Source organism: Hemitrygon akajei, chromosome 8 (genome assembly GCF_048418815.1).
Source record: "Hemitrygon akajei chromosome 8, sHemAka1.3, whole genome shotgun sequence".
In the NCBI taxonomy this organism is placed as follows: domain Eukaryota; kingdom Metazoa; phylum Chordata; class Chondrichthyes; order Myliobatiformes; family Dasyatidae; genus Hemitrygon; species Hemitrygon akajei.
The window spans coordinates 171,033,081-171,052,203 of NC_133131.1; the positions used below are offsets into that span (position 1 = coordinate 171,033,081).

General features: G+C 42.3%; 1 protein-coding gene across 2 annotated transcripts in view; it reads right to left on the minus strand.

The window, feature by feature from the left end:
* arhgap39 (Rho GTPase activating protein 39) overlaps positions 1-19,123 on the minus strand; it is a 610,426-nt gene that overhangs the window by 169,357 nt on the left and 421,946 nt on the right. The window lies entirely within an intron of this gene.

Consider the following 19,123-nt stretch of genomic DNA (forward strand, 5'->3'; position numbering starts at 1 on the left):
CCAAGTCCGTATGTATATTTAAGACGGAAGTTGACCGTTTCCTGATTGGTCAGGGCATCAAAGGATACAGCGAGAAGGCAGGTGTATTGGGTTGAGTGGGATCTGGGCTCAGCCATGATGGAAAGGCGGAGCAGACTCAATGGGCTGAATGGCCTAATTCTGCTCCTTTGTCTTATGGTGTTATGATTAGTGATGGTTTAATCGGCTGCTATAAATTGCCAATTGCCTCTCTGTCCAGGTGAGTGGTACAATATGGGGATGGGAGTAGGGGGAGGAGGTAACAAGTTGATGGCAATGTGGGAAGATTAAAATGGGGTTGGTGTAGCTGAGTGATTGATGGTCAGGATCTTGGTAGAATCAGGACTCAGGACAGCTACAGATGAAGGGTCTCGGACTGAATTGTCAACTGTTTACTTATTTCCATAGATGCTGCCTGACCTGCTGAGTTCCTCCAGCATTTTATGTGCGTTGTTAATGGATTCAACTCTATGCAGTAATGTAGGAAGATGACTGCTCTATAAACCAAAAGTTTTGTTTGGGTCTGTAAGTCATGGTCTTCACAGACTCTTTTCCTTAATCTTGGATAGGCTCCAATAGCACTGCTTGTGCTGGTTGATCTCTGAGTCGATGTCTGCTTTTGAGGAGAAAACGCTGCCGAGGTAGGGAAAGTGGTCTACATTATCAAGGGTAAAAATGTGACTAAAAATGTTGATCACATTTTGGGCTGAGACCCTTCATCAGGACTGGAAAAGAAGGGGGAAGAAGCCAGAATAAGATGGTGGGAGAGGAGAAGAAGTACAAGCTGGAAGGTGATAGGCCTCTGTGCTGTCTCTATCTGATTCCAGGCAGCCATGAGGAGAAATCTCTTTATCCAGTGGTTGCTGAATCTTTGGTATTCTGTACCCAGGAGGCCTGAGGAAGTTCAATTGGATGGTATAATCAAGACAGAAATCGATAGAATCGTAGATATTAATGGAATCAAGGGTTAGTGTAAACATGCGGTGGAGATGAAAGATTAGTCACAATCATACTGAACTGTAGAGCAGACACATTTTTTAATGCTCATATTATAAAGCTAATGCAAACAGCAGGATCAATATATGGAAAATTTTACAGGAAAAGCATTAACTATTAGTTTCCTCTACATGTAATACCACACTTTTCTAATTCAATCTGCCCACTTACTTTTATTATCCTCACTTTCAACTGAGAACCCCAACTACTTCTCTTAAATAGGCATCTGGATGAAAGAAAAATGGAGGGCTATGTAGGAGGGAAGGGTTAGATTGTCTTGGAGAAGGTTAAAAGGTCAGCATAACATTGTGGGCCGAAGGGCCTGTACCGTCCTATATTTACCACCATGGTACTTCATTATTTACAGATGTTTAAACACCTCTTGTTCCTTGGTGTCAACATCTCTAAGGATTTATCCTGGGCACAAAATATTGATTCAATTACAACCAAGAGAAAATCTGCAGATGCTGGAAATCCAAGAAACACACACAAAATACTGGAGGAACTCAGCAGGCCAGGCAGCTTCTGTCGAAAAAAGTACAGTTGATGTTTTGGGCCAAGACCCTTCGGCAGGACGGTTCGGAAGATCCTGCCAAAGGGTCTCAACCCAAAACGTCAATAGTACTTTTTTCCATAGATACTGCTTGGCCTTCTGAGTTCCTCCAGCATTTTGTGGATGTAATTACAAAGAAGGCATGGCAGTGGTTATATTTCATTTGGAGTTTGAAGAGACTTGGTATGTCACAAAAGACTCTAGTAAATTTCTATAGATGTACCGTGGAGAGCATTTTACTGATTGCATCACTGTTTGGTACGGAGGGGCTATTATACAGGATCAGAAAAAGCTGCAGAAAATTGTAAACTCACTCAGCGCCATTGCGGGCACAAGCCTCCCCAGCATCGAGGACAACTTTGAAAGATGATGCCTTAAAATGACTGCACCCATCATTAAGGACCCTCACTATCCAGGACATGCCCTCTTCTCATTGCCCATAAGGGAGGAGGTACAGGACGAGGTGAAAAAACACACACATACTCAACATTTTAAGAATACCTTCTTCCCATCTTCCATCAAATTTCTGAATGGAAAATGAGTCAATCCATGAACACTACCTCACTAATTTTTTTGCTCTCTTTATGCCCTACTTAATTTAAATTTTAATATATGCATATTTTCTTATATTATATATTATATTAATAATCTATATTATATCTTAATGTACATTTCTATTATATCTTAATATATATTTGTTATTTATAGATTTTCTACATATTGCACTGTATTGCTGCCACAAAAACAAAAACTTTCACGAAATGGACATCAAGGAGGACTGTCGGTGATTCACCATCTTGAAATCTCTACCAAAGGAAACAAACTAAATGTTTTTAACTTGTCCTCAAATGGATACTTGAAATCAACTGTGGCAGTAAAAATTGCAAATTAGAGTGCTTCTAAATAGAGCAAGTAGCTTGATGGCATTAGAAGGTAGTTGAGTGCACATGAATCACAAAGCTAATATACAGTCACAGTAGGCAATTAGTTAAAACAAATGATATGTTAGGCTTTATTATGAAGTACTGGAGTACAAATTTAAAGACAAATTCCCTCAATGACACAGGGAGACTATAACTAGAGAATTCTCCATGCCCAGGGAAGGAGGTAGAAGTACCTCAGAGGGAATGAAGCAACAATTGACCAGATTGGCTCCTGATATTGAGGCGTGGTCCAATGGTTCTAAAAAAAAAGCCTCTCCGGGCATTTGATATTTTGCTTTGGGGAGCAGAACTGACATGAATATACACACAGTGGCTACTTTATTAGGTACACTACCTAATAAAGTGGCTGCTGAGTGCATTTCTGTATGTTCATGTTCTTCTGCTCATGTAGCCCATCCACTTCAGGATTTGGTGTGCTGTGCATATAGAGACACCCTTCTGCACATACATGTTGGTGAGACCTGACGTAGATTGGGAAACTGCTTCGCTGAGCATCTATACGCCAGAACAAGTGGGATCTCCCAGTAGCCACCCATTTTAATTCCACTTCACTTTCCCATTCCGATATATCCACCCACGGTCTCCTCCACTGTTGGGATGAGGCTACACTTAGGTTGGAAGAACAACACCTTATATTCCGTTTGGGTAGCCTCCAACCTGATGGCATTAACATTGATTTCTTAAACTTCCAGTAATGCCTCCACCACCCCACCCCCCTTCACCATTTCTCATCCCCTTGTCCCTCAAGTCAAGTTGCTTTTATTGTCATTTTGAGCATAAACTGCTGGTACAGTACACAGTAAAAATGAAACAACGTTCCTCCAGGACCTTGATGCTGCAAGAAACAACACAAAACTACACTAGACTATGTGAGACAGCACAAGGCGACACTGGACTACGTAAAACAACATAAAAACTGCACTAGATTACAGACCTGCACAGGACTGCATAAAATGCACAAAACAGTGCAGGGCAGCACAATAATTAATGAACAAGAAATAGGCACAGTAGAGGACAAATTACAATGTCAGTCCAGCATGTTATCTCCTTGCCTGCCCATCGCCTCCCTATGGTGCACCCCACCCTTTTCTTCTTTCTTCCATGGCCTTCTGTTTCTTTCACCAATCAACTTTCTAGCTCTTTGCTTCATTCCTCCCCCTCCAAGTTTCACCTATCGCTCGGTGTTTCTCTCTCCCCTCTCCCCACCTTTCAAATCTACTCCTCAGCTTTTTTTCTTCAGTCCTGCCAAAGGGTTTCAGCCTGAGACGTTGACTATACTCTTTTCCATGGATGCTGCCTGGTCTGCTGAGTTCCTCCAACATTTTGTGTGTGTTGCTCAGATTTCCAGTATCTGCAAATTTTCTTTTGTTTGCACATACATGGTTGTTTAAGTTACTGTTGCTTTCCTGTCAGCTTGAACCAATTTTGCCATTCTCATCTGGTCCCTCTCAAGATACTTTCACACACAAAGCTGCTGTTCACTGGATGTTTTTTCTTTCTTGCACCATTCTCTATAAACTCTAGAAACTGTTCTGCATGAAAATCCCAGCAGATCAGCAGTTTCAGATAACCATATAACAATTACAGCACAGAAACAGGCCATCTCGGCCCTTCTAGTCCGTGCTGAACGCTTACTCTCACCTAGTCCCGCCGACCTGCACTCAGCCCATAAACCTCCATTTCTTTCCTGTCCATAACCTATCCAATTTTAAAAAAAATGACAATATCGAACCTGCAAAGGTTAAACTCAAAGCGCCCCATCTGGCACCGACAATCATTCCACTGTCAAAGTCACTTAGATCATGTTTCTTCCTCATTCTAATGTTTGTTCTGAACAACACCTGAACCTCTTGACTGTGTCTGCATGCTTTTATGCATTGAATTTTGTCTTTTCTAGAGTTGTTAAGCCCTTGTTCCTTAAGGCTGTTATAGCTGGGGGGTGGTAATGGGGACAAGCTCCCACTACCTATTAAATGCTCCCAATGGTGTGTGCCTCAAATAGCCTCTGACAACCAAGCCCAGCTCCTGATCTTCATGTGTGGCTTGGCTACTAAGCCCAGCAGAACTGTTTCTATTGACAGAAGAAGGGGTAAAGGTGGGTTACTGGTGCATTAAAACCAGTCGTTTCAGGCAGATAGGGCTCATCAGCCGTGGTTGGCAGCTCATCTAGGAGAAAGAAAACTCTGATCTCAAACCTCCGCTGCCTTGCAGCTATGCCCACTCATGGGGAAAGCTTCAAGAGTAAACCATGAGGGAAAAATCTCTAAAGCAGTCCCTATATTGAGTTCAATGTTGATCGTCAGAGCTTAAGGAGAGGATTCGCGGGCTTTTTCAGTCCTTTAAACGGCCAACAAATTGGGAGTGGAGGAGCTGAAGACAGGCAGTTAGCTAGTGCACTATAAAAGAGTTTTGTCTAGCGAAGCGGGCATCGTTGGAGTGGACTGAGTCAGAGTGGGACGGCTTTGACTCAACAGGCTGTGGCGTGAACAGGCAGAGGTGAGGGTAGGTTCCGGTAAGTTGTTGTTGTTGTTGTTGTTTTTTCTCATTCAATTTCTTTTTTAACTAGTAAGTTTAGAGAGAATGCCAGGCAGGAAGTTGGAGTGCTCCTCTTGCAGGATGTGGGAAGTCAGGGAGACCTCCGGTCTCCCTGACAACGATACCTGCAAGAAGTGCATCCAGCTGCAGCTCCTAACAAACTGCATTAGGGAACTGGAGCAGGAGCTGGATGACCTCCGGATCATCCGGGAAAATGAGGAGTTTATAGATAGTAGTTTCACTGAGGTAGCTACATCAAAGGAGCAGGGCACAAGTAATTGGGTGACCATCAGGCAAGGGAAGGGGAAAGGGCAGGCAGAGCAGGGCTCCCCTGTGGCCATTCCCCTCAACAACAAGTATATCAATTTGGATACTGTTGGGGGGGGGATGACTTACCTGGGATGAGCAGCGGCAGCCGGATCTCTGGCACTGAGTCTGCTTCTGCAGTGCAGAAGGGAGGGGAGAAGAAGAGGAGAGTGGTAATGATAGGGGACTTGATAGTTAGAGGTACAGACAGGAGGTTCTGTGATCGTGACAGAGACTCCCGGATGGTTTGTTGCGTCCCGGGTGCCAGGATGTCTCTGACCGCGGGCACAGCATTCTGAAATGGGAGGGTGAGCAGCCAGATGTCACGGTACACATCGGTACCAATGACATAGGAAGAAAGAGTGAGGAGGCCCTGAAGTATGAGTATGGAGAGCTTGGTACGAAGTTAAAAAGCAGGACCTTGAGGGTGGTAATCTCAGGATTGTTACCTGTGCCACGTGCCAGTGAGGGTAAGTGTAGGATGCTCTGGAGGATGAACATGTGGCTGAGGAACTGGTGTAGGGGGCAGAGTTTCAGATTTTTGGATCACTGGAACCTCTTCTGCGGCAGGTGGGACCTGTACATGAGAGATGGGTTACACCTGAACTAGAGGGGGACCAATATCCTTGCAGGGAGGTGTGCTAGTGCTTTTGGGGAGGGTTTAAACTAGATTTGCAGGGGGATGGGAAGCAGAGTGCCAGAGCAGATAGTAGAGCGGGGGGTGAAAATAAATGATGTTAAAAGTTCATGCAAAGTCAGAAATAGAAGGGTTGAGTGTGGTGGCAATAATCTTCTGAGGTGTGTCTATTTCAATGCGAGGAGTATTGTGGGAAAGGCAGACAAGCTGAGGGCGTGGATTGACACGTGGAATTATGACATCATAGCCATTACTGAAACTTGGCTACAGGAGGGGCAGGACTGGCATCTCAATGTTCCAGGGTTCTGATGTTTCAGACGTGATATCGGCAGAGGGATGAAGGATGGGGTTGGGAGGGTGGTATTGCTAGTCAGGGAAAATGTTACAGCAGTGATCAGGCAGGACAGATTAGAGGGCTTGTCTATCAAGGCCATATGGGTGGAACTAAGAAACAGGAAAGGTATGACCACATTAATGGGGTTGTATTATAGACCACCCAATAGTCAGCGAGAACTGGAGGAGCAAATCTACAGAGAGATAGCAGACAACTGCAGGAAACATAAAGTTATGATAGTAGGGGATTTTAATTTTCCACATATTGATTTGGGCTCCCATACTGTTAAAGGTCTAGATGGGTTAGAGTTTGTAAAATGTGTTCAGGAAAGATTTCTAAATCAATATATAGAGGTACCAACTAGAGAGGATGCAATATTAGATCTCCTATTAGGAAATGAGTTAGGACAAGTGATGGAAGTGTGTGTAGGGGAACACTTTGGTTCCAGTGATCATAACACCATTAGTTCCAACTTGATCATGGATAAAGATAGATCTGGTCCTCGGGTTGAGGTACTAAACTGGAAAAAGGCCAAATTTGAAGAAATGAGAAAGGATCTAAAAAGCGTGGATTGGGACAGGTTGTTCTCTGGCAAGGATGTGATTGGTAAGTGGGAGGCCTTCAAAGGAGAAATTTTGAGAGTGCAGAGTTTGTATGTTCCTGTCAGGATTAAAGGCAAAGTGAATAAGAATAAGGAACCTTAGTTTTCAAGGGATATTGGAAATCTGATAAAGAAGAAGAGAGAGATGCATGACAGATATAGGCAACAAGAAGCAAATAAGGTGCTTGAGGAGTATAAAAAGTGCAAGAAAATACTTGAAGAAAGAAATTAGGAGGACTAAAAGACATGAGGTTGCTTTGGCAGTCAAGCTGAATGATAATACAAACAGCTTCTACAGGCATATTAAGAGCAAAAGGATAGTAAGGAATAAAATTGGTCCTCTTGAAGATCAGAGTGGTCGACTATGTATGGAACCAAACAAAATGGGGGAGATCTTAAATGGGTTTTTTCCATCTGTATTTACTAAGGAAACTGGCAAGGAGTCTATGGAAATAAAGCAAATAAGTAGTGAGGTCATGGAACCTATACAGATTAAAGAGGAGGAGGTGCTTGCTGTCTTGAGGCAAATCAGAGTAGATAAATCCCCAGGACCTGACAGAGTATTCCCTCGGACCTTGAAGGAGACTAGTGTTGAAATTGCAGGGGCCCTGGCAGATATATTTAAAATGTCAGTATCCACGGGTGAGGTGCTGGAGGATTGGAGGATAGCTCATGTTGTTCCGTTGTTGAAATCTGGGAAATTATAGGCTGGTAAATTTGACGTCATTAGTAGGTAAATTATTGGAAGGAGTACTAAGAGATAGGATCTACAAGTATTTGGATAGACAGGGACTTATTAGGGAGAGTCAACATGACTTTGTGCGTGGTAGGTTATGTTTAACAAATCTATTAGAGTTTTTTGAGGTTACCAGGAAAGTGGATGAAGGGAAGGCAGTGGATGTTGTCTACATGGACTTCAATAAGGCCTTTGACAAGGTCCCGCATGGGAGGTTAGTTAGGAAGATTCAGTTGCTAGGTATACATGGAGAGGTAGTAAATTGGATTAGACATTGGCTCAGTGGGAGAAGTCAGAGAGTGGTAGTGGAGGATTGCTTCTCTGAGTGGAGGCCTGTGACTAGTGGTGTGCCACAGGGATCAGTGCTGGGTCCATTGTTATTTGTCATCTATATCAATGATAATGTGGTAAATTGGATCAGCAAATTTGCTGATGATATAAAGATTGGAGGTGTAGTGGACAGTGATAAAGGTTTTCAAAGCTTGCAAAGGGATTTGGACCAGCTGGAAAAATGGGCTGACAAATGGCAGATGGAGTTTAATGCAGACAAGTGTGGGGTATTGCACTTTGGAAGGACAAACCAAGGTAGAACATACAAGGTAAATGGTAGGACACTGAGGAGTGCAGTAGAACAGAGGGATCTGGGAATACAGATACATAATTCCCTAAAACTGGTGTCACAGGTAGATTTTTGGCACATTGGCCTTTATAAATCAAAGTATTGAGTGTAAGAGTTGGAATGTTATGGTGGGGTTGTATAAGGCATTGGTGAGGCCGAATTTGGAGTATTGTGTGCAGTTTTGGTCACCTAATTACAGGAAGGATATTAATAAGGTTGAAAGAGTGCAGAGAAGGATTACAAGGATGTTGGTGGAACTTGAGAAACTGAGTTACAGAGAAAGGTTGAATAAGTTAGGACTTTATTCCCTGGAGCGTAGAAGAATGAAGGGAGATTTGATAGAGGTGTATAAAATTATGATTGGTATAGACAGAGTGAATGCAAGCAGGCTTTTTCCACTGAGGCTATCGGGAGAAAAAAAAACAGAGGACATGGGTTAAGGGTGAAAAGGGTAAAGTTTAAAGGGAACATTAGAGGGGGACCTCTTCACACAGACAGTGGTGGGAGTGTGGAATGAGCTGCCAGTTGAAGTGGTGAATGCGGGCTCACTTTTAACATTTAAGAAAAACTTGGGACAGGTACATGGATGAGAGGGGTACAGAGGGATATTGTCTAGGTGCAGGTCAATGGAACTAGGCAGAAAAATGGTTCGGCACAGCCAAGAAGGGCCAAAAGGCCTGTTTCTGTGTTGTAATGTTCTATGGGCTATTTCAACTCCTGCAATGTTGCTGGTGCCAAACTCTATGGGTCTCTGCCATTCCTTTGGGTTATCAGCTGCGTGGAGAGGGGGAGCTTGCTACATGGGCAACAGTTTGCTCTCCATATCGTACTGCCCAGGCTTGTGTATCTAGACAGCTAGGACACAACATCCATGGTCAACTCTGACTGACTAAGGCCGCAGAAGCCTTTGTGCTTTCTGTTTAATCTGGCATGGGTTGTCAGCATGCTGTGATTACTTAAAGCAGACTCCCAGTTAGCACTTTTTGCAGGGTCCTTGTGTTTTGAGAATGATTCGTGTCACAATATTGCTCAGTCAGTCATTGATGTTCTTATGGAATTACTATGAATAATCTCGTTTCTGTTTCTACATGGGAGTGTTGCAGCACTGTATGTCTTTGGAACGTGGGAGAAAACCTGAGCACATGGAGGAAACCCATGTGGTCACAGGGAGAATGTACAAACTCCTGACAGAGAGTAGCATAATTCATCCAGGGCCACTGGCATTGTAATGGTGCTACGCTAACTACTACATTACTGTGTCACAACTTTCAATTCAATGCACCTCTTCCAATCTGTAATATGGCATTCAGTGCTTATGGTGTGCCCATTGGGAAAACCCAATGCATATAAGAAATGCACTTTGACGAATACCCAAATTCAGCTGCAAGGTGATCCCCATCTCGCAGATGATCTACCTTATTGATTTTCTTTTCTTTAGGACTCCTAATTCCAGGAATGAGAGGGTTAATGTACGAGTAGCATTTGATGGCTCTGGGCCTGTACTCTTTGGAGTTTAGGAAAATGAGGGTGATCTCATTGAAACCTATTGAATACTGAACAGCCTAGATAGAGTGGACATGGAGAGGATGTTTCCTACAGTGGGGGAGTCTAGCACCAGAAGGCGCAGCCGCAGAAGTGAAAGATGTTCCTTTATAACAGAGATAAGGAGGCATTTCTTTATCCAGAGGATGTTAAATCTGGGGAATTAATTGCCACAGATGGCTGTGGAAGCCAGTTCACTGGGTATATTTAAAGCGGAGGCTGATATGCTCTTGATTAGTCAGCGTATCAAAAGTTACGGGGAGATGGCTGGGGAATGAGATTAAGAGGGATAATAAATCAGCCATGATGGAATGGCAGATCAGACTCAATGGGCTGAATGGCTTAATTCCTTCCTATGTCTCATGGTCTTATAATCAGTCTTACTGATTTTCTTTCCTTTGAGATCTGGACATGATTGGCATAGACAATTTTATTTATATTGAGAAGAGGCTGATTATCTTGTTGCCATCTTGAACTCTTTCAGTCTTTATGCTGATGTGTTATTAGGGAGACTCTTTAAACTACTCCCATACCCCATGGCTCGGGAGCACTAGGAGTGACATCTCACAGACCCTGTCTGAAGATAAGGGGAACCAGAATTTACAGCCAGCCACTCTGAAAAATAGACTGTGAACCATATTGGCAGCAGAAGAAACCCTCCACATTCTTGCTTGAAATAGTATCAGAATCAGGATCACCTTTATTTGCCATACACATTTATAATGTATTAGGAATTTGCTGTGATGTGTTGGTGCAACAAAAAAAAAGACCAACAATTAAATAAAGAAAATAGAATTCTATAAAGAATTATAAATAAATAAATAAACAAATAAATTAAAGATGATTAAGTTAATGGCTAAAGGATGAATATGGAAAAAAATGTGCATAAATAAATAAATAGCAACATGTATTTATTATGTAAGAAACATTATTAAATGTGGATTAAAGTGTTTACTGTGGACTACAGACACTGAGGTGGTGGTGGGCTAACTAGAATGGTTGGTCAGTAACTGCCTGGAGGAGGAAGCTTTTAAGTTGGTATGATGCAGGCATCAATAGCCCTTTAGCACTTTCCAGAAGGGAGATTTTTCAAAAGGCAATTTGAAGGGACAGTAGTGTCAGCAATGATTTTTCCTGCACACTTCTTTGTCCTGGACATGTACAAGTCCCACAGTGATGGTAGGCTGCAGCCAATAACCTTTTCTGCTGACCTATGTTATAAGGATAGGTTGAATAGGTTAGGACTTTATTCCCTGGCGTGTTGGAGAATAAGGGGAAATTTGATAGAAGTATACAAAATTATGAGGGGCATAGATAGGGTAAATGCAAACAGGCCTTTCCCCTCAGGTTGGGTGAGACTGCTGCCACAACAACTACCATCCAACGTGACCAAAGCTTCACATGAGAGTTGAAATTCTCAGTGTGTATTTTATAGAGGTGACAAACTTGACCATATAGCACACACTCAGGATACAAAGTGGAACTCAAATTCACAAACCATCGAGACTGCTACAGCTGAGTCTCCACTGACATAAAAACAAGAACACAGTAAAAAAAAATGGAGAAAATTAGGGGAGAAATTAATCCCCTTTACAGCAGTGAAATGGTTAAACTTTTAATCTTGGGCTTGTCCTGTGCCACGGTGCTGTAAGAAGTGAACAATGACTACCTGAAAGCCTTTTCCTTCACCAAGGACGAGGAACAAGAATTGATTTTAACATTCAGTCAAGGGGTCCCAGACAGCTGAAGCCCATTGATTTTTCATTGTTTTACAGATCACGATTTCAATGAGGAAAAATAGAGCAGCCAGTATGAAATTAAAGCTTAGAAGAAAGGAAAGGTAGATAAAAGAACTACAGTGAGAAGCAATAAATTTGCTTCAGATATAGTCCCATATTTACTAGTTGCAAGTTACAGTAAAATTTAAAAATACACTCAATGGCCACTTTATTAGGTATGTCTGATCATTAATGGGAATATCAGCCAATTGTGTGGCAGCAACTCAATGCATTAAAGCATGTAGGCATGATCAAGAGGTTCAGCTGTTGGTCAGACCAAACATCAAAATGGGGAAGAAATGCAATCTGTGACTTTGACCGTGGAGTGATTGTTGGTGCCATATTGGGTGGTTTGTGTATCTTAGAAACTGCTGATCTCCTGGGATTTTCATGCACAACAGTCCAGTAGGGTGTACAGAGAATGATGCACAAAACAACATCCAGTGAGTGGCAGTTCTGTGGGCGAAAACGACTTGGATAATGGGAGAAGTCAGAGGAGAATGGCCAGACTGGTTCATGCTGACAGGAAAGTGACACTAGCTCAGATAACCATGTGTTACACAGTGGGGTGCAGAAGAGCATTTCTAAGCACACAACACGTTAAACATTGAAGCAGATGGGCTACAGCAGCAGAGCCATAGTAGTGTAGCGGTTTGCTCAACACTATTACAGCTCGGGGGATCGGAGTTCAGAGTTCATTCCAGCACTGTCCCTGAGGAGTTTGTATGTTCTCCCCATCACCCCTGTCATTTTAGCTTCCAGTTCAAAGTTGAACACATGTTGTGTAGTTTTAGTTCTGAAAAGCAAACACATCCTAATGTGGTGCAATACAGTCACAATTTACAAATGTCTTGTTCCTCATTTTGAATGAATAACTAATAGAATCGTTTCAAAGATGCTCCTCAGTTATCCTATCAGTAAAAACCAAGAGAACAGATGGACAGAAGGATGGTCTTTGCCAAAATACCAGCACCTCCTCTTTGTTATACAAAGGATCATTTGTAGAAAAGCAAGTTACTGAAGGAGGAGGGACACCAGGGAGAGGTGATGGGCAGGTAAGTAGAGGAGAAGGGGCAAGAGAGTAGCCAGAATGGAGAATGGCAAAAGAGAGAAGGGGGAGGGGGAGAAAGTTAGAAAAATTGATGCACATGCCATCAGACTGGGGGCAACCCAGATGGAATATGAGGTGTTGCACCTCCAACCTTAGTGTGGCCTCATTGTGGCAGTAGAATAGACCATGGACAGACATGTTGGATGGGAATAAGAAGTTGAATTAAAATGGCTGACCACTGGGAAATCCCATCTTTTGTGGTCAACAGAGCAAAGGTGCTTGATGAAGCAGTCTCCCATTTTACATTGGTTCCCCCGATGCATCGGGGGACCAGTTACAGTAGACGATCCTGACAGACTGCCAGGTGAAGTATTGCTTCTCCAGGAAGAATTATTTGGGGCGCTGCATGCTGGGGAAGGAGGGGGTGTAGGGACTGGTGTAGTCATTATCCTGCTGGCAATGTTAAGTGCAAGGATGGAGATCAGTGGAGAGGGAGAAACGGACAAATGGTTAAAGGAGTCACATACAAAAGTACTTTGGCAGCACCCTGTTTAACAGGGAAGTGATAAATGCAAATACTGCCATCCACATAAATATATGTGGACAGTGGCCACCTTATGTGGTACCTCCTGAACCTAATAAAGAGGCCACTGAGTGTATGGTTGTAATCTTCTGCTGCTAAAACCCACCAACTTCAAGGTTCAACATTACGTGCATTTAGAGAAGCTCTTATGCACATCCTGGTCATAACACATGGTTATTTGAGTTATTGTTAACTTCCTGTCAGCTTGAACCAGTTTGGTCATTCTCCTCTGACTTCGCTCAACAAGGCGTTTCACCCACAGAACTGCTACTTGCTCAATTTCTTTTTGTTTTTCACACCTTTCTCTGTAAGTTCTGGGATTTACGCAAGAACATCCCAAGACAGCAACAGTTTCTGAGATACTCAAGCCACCCTGTCTGGCACCAACAATCATTCCACATTCAAAGTCATTTAGATCACATTTCTTCCCCATTCTGATGTTTGGTCTGAACAACAACTGAACCTCTTGACCATGTCTTCAAGCTTTTATGCACTGAGTTGCTGGAACATGACTGGCTGATTAGGTATTTCCATTAACGAGTAGGTGCACACGTGTACCTAATAAAGTGGCCACTGAGTGCGTTGTTCCATGCCTCAGTTATAGCATTTCTCAACTTCAAACTAGCACTAGATCAATTACTAAAGCTGCTTTCCTTCTGCAAAGTTCAAAGTAAATTTAGTATCAAAGTACATATACGTCACCACATACAACCCTGAGGTACATTTTCTTGCAAGCATACTCAGTAAGTACAAGAAAGATAATAGAATCAATGAAAGTCTGCATCCAACAGGATGGACAAACAACCAATTTGTGAAAAACAACAAACTGTGTAAATACACAAGAAAAAAATAAACAATAAATGTTGAAAATTTGAGATGAAGAGTCCTTGAAAGGGTGTCCATAAGTTGTGGGAACAGTTCTGTGAAGTTATCACTGAGTGATGATTGAGGGTCGAGTGAGGAATTCTCTGTTTCTTGGTACATGTGAATAATAAACCTGGTGGTTAGAAATAATTTCTAGAGGCTGAGTGGAAAATTAGTCCAGCTTCTCATACCCAAATAAATTAGTGACGGAACAAAAAGCCATTCCAATAACCTGCATGAGCAATGGCATCAATGTGTGAATGTATAATAAGACATGGAACACATGTGTAGTGCAGGATGGACTGAACTGCCCTGATAATTCATCATCTAAAATATACAGATGTGGAAATTAAAGCACTCTTTAATTAATACCCCATTCTAGGTAGGGAAATGAAATTGAAAAACATTTCAAGCTTGAATCAAGAATTAATTTGAAAAAGGACCTAACAGATGCTTCTCTTACAGAGCTGATCAGATGAGGTGGCAACAGAAGCTTTGAATCATCCAGCCTTGTCTACATTTAATTATACACTCCTTATTAGACGCCTTAGATATTTACAAAGGCAGCTGCTTCAGGTCAAGAAACCAAAGGATAAGTGTTGAAGTCGGGAGAGCATATGCCAGTCCTCATCAAGAGGTCAGTAGTGGAAAGAGTGAGCAGCTTCAAGATCCTGGGCATCAACATCTCTGAACATCTATCCTGGGCCCAATATATTGATGCAAATATGATGTGGACCCAATGGGCCAAATGGCCTAATTCTTCTTCTATACCTTATGGTCTTATTAAGGACCCTCAGCATCCAGGATATACCCTCTTCTCATTACTACCATCAGGGAGGAGGTACACGAGCCTGAAGGATCTACCTCAATGTTTATGGAAAAAGCATCTTCCCCTTCGCCATCGGTTTTCTGAACGGTCCAAGAACCCACGAACACTACCTCACTACTTTGCTCTCCTTTTGCAGTACATATATATTTCATATTGTAACTTGCAGTAATGTTTTAATGTATTTCACTGTGTTGCTGTTGCAAAATGACACATTTCATGACATATCCCAGTGATATTAAACCTGATTCTGATTAATGAACAAATGTGTTTTGTATCCATTTATGAGATGTGGCTGTTGATGGTGCACCCAGTAATCATCTCCTATTCCCAAATGCCCCTGAACTGCTGTGGCTTGGTGAAGGGACTCTCATTGTGTTTTTTGACAGGGAGTTCCAGGATTTAGATCTAAGACAAGAAACAGTGCAATTTGAAGGGGAACCTGCTGGTGACGGTGTCATCCTGAGCCAGCTGCCTCTGCTCTCTGGATGGTAGATATCACAACACTTGGGTAGCTTTGATCTGCAAGCCTGGTACCGCTTTTTAAAAAAACAGGTAGAAAGGGATAAACCAAGTGCTTAAACTCTAATGGTGGGTAAATTATTGGAATCCATTCTTATGGAAAGAATAATCCTTCATTTAAAAAGGCACCACGTTAATTAGCAACAATCAGTATGGATTTATTAAGGGAAGACAGTGAATGATTAGCGACTGACAATTTTGAGGAGATACCAATGAGAATACTGCATTTGCTGTGGTCAGATACATTTTTGCAACAGTTCTGACAAGGTCCTAAATTGCACCTTGATGGGATTTAAGGGATTAGATCAGATTTATTTGTCACATATACATTGAAACATACAGTGAAACATGTCATTTTGCATTAAATTAAATCAGTGTAGATAATGTTCAGCAGCTCACAAGTGTTGTGACACTTCTGGTGCCAACATGGCATGCCCACAACTAACTGGTCTGTCTTTGGAATATGAGAGAAAACCAAAGTACCTGGAGGAAACCCAAGCAATCAAGGGGATAATGTAGAAACTCCTGACAGGAAATGGTGGAAATCAAACCCCGATCTTACAGTGTGCTGAAAAGTGTTGCGCTAACCATGTCACTCAACAGGTGAGTAGTAAATTGACTTCAAGTGTGCCTCAATGACAGGAAGCAAAGGGTAATAATTGGCAGGTAATGGTATGACTGGAAGGTTGAGTTCATTTGGGCTCAGTACTCAATCAATGTCAGAGAGCAGCAGGAGTTTGGGACTCACCTCCAAAAGGATGGTGAAGGCTGGCATCCCTACCACATTTGAAGAGTACTTGGAAGTATAATTGAAAAGGTGCAAGCTGCAGGACTGCAGAGCCAGTGTTGGAAGATGGGATGGGGTGGCAGCTCTTGTGAACCTGTGATCCCTCTGATCGTATACATTGGATGAAGTCAACAGACAGAGAAAAATCATAAGTAACGCACACAAAGTGCTGGAGGAACCCAGCAGATCAGGCAGCATTTATGGAGGGGAATAAATAGTTGATGTTTCAGGCCAAGAACCTTCATCAGGACTGGAAAAGTAGGAGGCAGAAGCCAGAATAAGGTGGCACAGTAGTGTGGTGGTTAGCACAATGTTTTACAGCACCAATAACTGAGTTCAATTCCCGCTGCTGTCTGTGAGGAGTTTGTATATCCTCCCTGTGGAATGTGTGGGTTTCCTTTGGGTGCTCTGGTTTCCTCACACGGTCCAAAGATGTACCAGTTGGTAGGTTAATTGCCCTATGATTAGGCCAGGGTTAAATTTGGGGTTGCTGGCCAGCGTGGCTCAAAGAGCCCATTCTCTCCATCCTGTATCTCAACAGATAAATAAATAAATAACAAGGTGGAACAAGGGGAAGGAGCACAATCTGCCAGGTGATAGTTAAGACCAGGTGAGGAGGTAAATAATGTGAGAAGTTAGAAAGTGGGAGGTGAACAAAACACACACAAAATCAGGCAGTATCTATGGGTGAGGGGGAGGAAAGATAATCAATTGACATTTCAGGCCGAGTCCCTTCATCAAGATTACAAAGAAAGCAGTCAGAAACTAGAATAAGAAGGCAGGGATAGGGTAAGAAGTATAAGCTGACAGGTAGCAGGTGAGAACAGGTGATTCTTGGTGGTGAAAGGGGAAGATAGATACATGCTGAGCACTCGATTATCATTGGCCCTGCACTCAAGACTAACTTGTGTTTTGTAGAAAGTGGTGAGGGTTAGGGGTATTGGAAAGGGTGGGGGTGTGTGTTATCGTTGCAGCTCCTGTCGCAGGTAAGCAGCATCCATCATCGAGCTCCCCCTCCATCCAGACCACACTCTCTTCTTGCTGCTGCCATTGAGAAGAAGGTCCAAGAGTCTTAGGTCCCACACCACCAGCTTCAGGAACAGTTATTAACCTACAACAATTTTGGCTCCTGATCCAAAGTAGATAACTTCACTCACCTCAACTCTGAACTGACTTACAACCTATATACTCACTTTCAAGGACCCTACAACCCACAGCCTCAAAATTATTTATTTAATTATTTACTTACTATTTTTCTTTTTGTATTTCCACAATTTATTGTCTTTTGCACAGTTGTTTGTCCATCTTTGCTTGTGTATAGATTTCATTGATTCTGTTGTGTTCCTTTGTATTTACTGTGAATGTCTGCAAGAAGATGAATCTCTAGGTTGTATATGTTGACATGTATGTACTTTGATAATAAATTTATTTTGAACATTGAACTTTGTAACCACATGTGATTGGTGCAGTTATGTTACTGGTCCCCAAGATAACTGTTATGGGATCTCAGCAACAGTCATACCACTGATCAACTAGGGTTAGTGTTTATTTTGGAGATGTCTATTGCCCAGTGCTTGTGTGGTGTGAATTTTACTTGTCCATTACACATTATGCTTGAATCTTGTCTACGTCTTGCTATATTTTCTGCTTCTTCATACTGTACAAGCGAATGGAAATGGAACATCTCCACTTCTGATCTAGACTCTATGTAGCTGAACATGGTTGGCTTTAGACCAAAGAGTAATTCCTGTGGCTAGGGTGCATAACATCCAACAAGTATATCCACCTTCCTACCTGCTAAATACAGCTCCATCCATTGCAGAGTCATCTCACTGGCTTCCACTTTATCCTTCAAGCCACACTTATTCAGATGTTGCCTTGAAACATTGATCCCTTACCTCCAGCGATCAATTTAAAGAAACAGAGAGAATACTGACAGCACTCAGCCGGTCAGACAGCATCTAGGGGCAGCATAGTAGTGCAGCGGTTAACATAATGCTATTGCAGTGCCAACCACCCAGGTTCAATTCTGTCGCTGCCTGTAAGGAATTTGTACTGCACATTCTCCCCCTGACTGTGTGAGTCTCCTCCGGTACTCCAGTTTCTTCCCATATTCCAAAGATATACGGGTTATCTGGTTAATTGGTCACATGGGTGTAACTGGGCGGTGTGGGTTCATTGGGCTGAAAGGGCCTATTATCATGCTGTATCTCTAAAAAAGATCTGATGTATAAAAAAAACAGAATTAATGTTGCATGTTAACTGTGTTTCTTTCTCTACAGATGCTGCTTGACCTGCTGAGTATTTCAAATAACATCTGCTTTTAGTTTGGATTCCAGTTTTTAGTATTTTGGTATTTGGTCCTTGCCCATGCTCAGAGCAAGGCTGAGGATGTATGTTCTGGAGGTCGTTGTCCTGGCAAAGCCCAGGCTGTACTCCAGGGAACCAGAGGAGATGATTTCAACCAGCTGGTACTGTTAGGATAGTCGATTTATGCTAACGATGGGAGTTTTAATTTAATCAAAATAAATAGCTAGATTTCATTTACTCTACCATATTAAGAATTTATATGTTGCTTATGTGACCCCATAAATTTAAATCAGTATGTCAGACAGAATGAATGAATTTTCAGGTGAAACCTGTTTAAAATGTTTATTAGTTTTGATAGGGTGCATAGTGGGAAACTATTTCCTCACATCAGAGAACTCCAGAAATGGAGGCATAATTCCTGAACTGGAGAGAGGCCTCAACAGTGAGATCAGGAATTACACCCTCACACAGGTGACAATTTATGACTTAGTTCTTCCCAAAAAACTGCATTCTGGAGGGACCAAAGTTTTTGTTAAGGGAGGGTATTGAAGCCAAGAGAGACGAGAAACTAAAATGTGAAA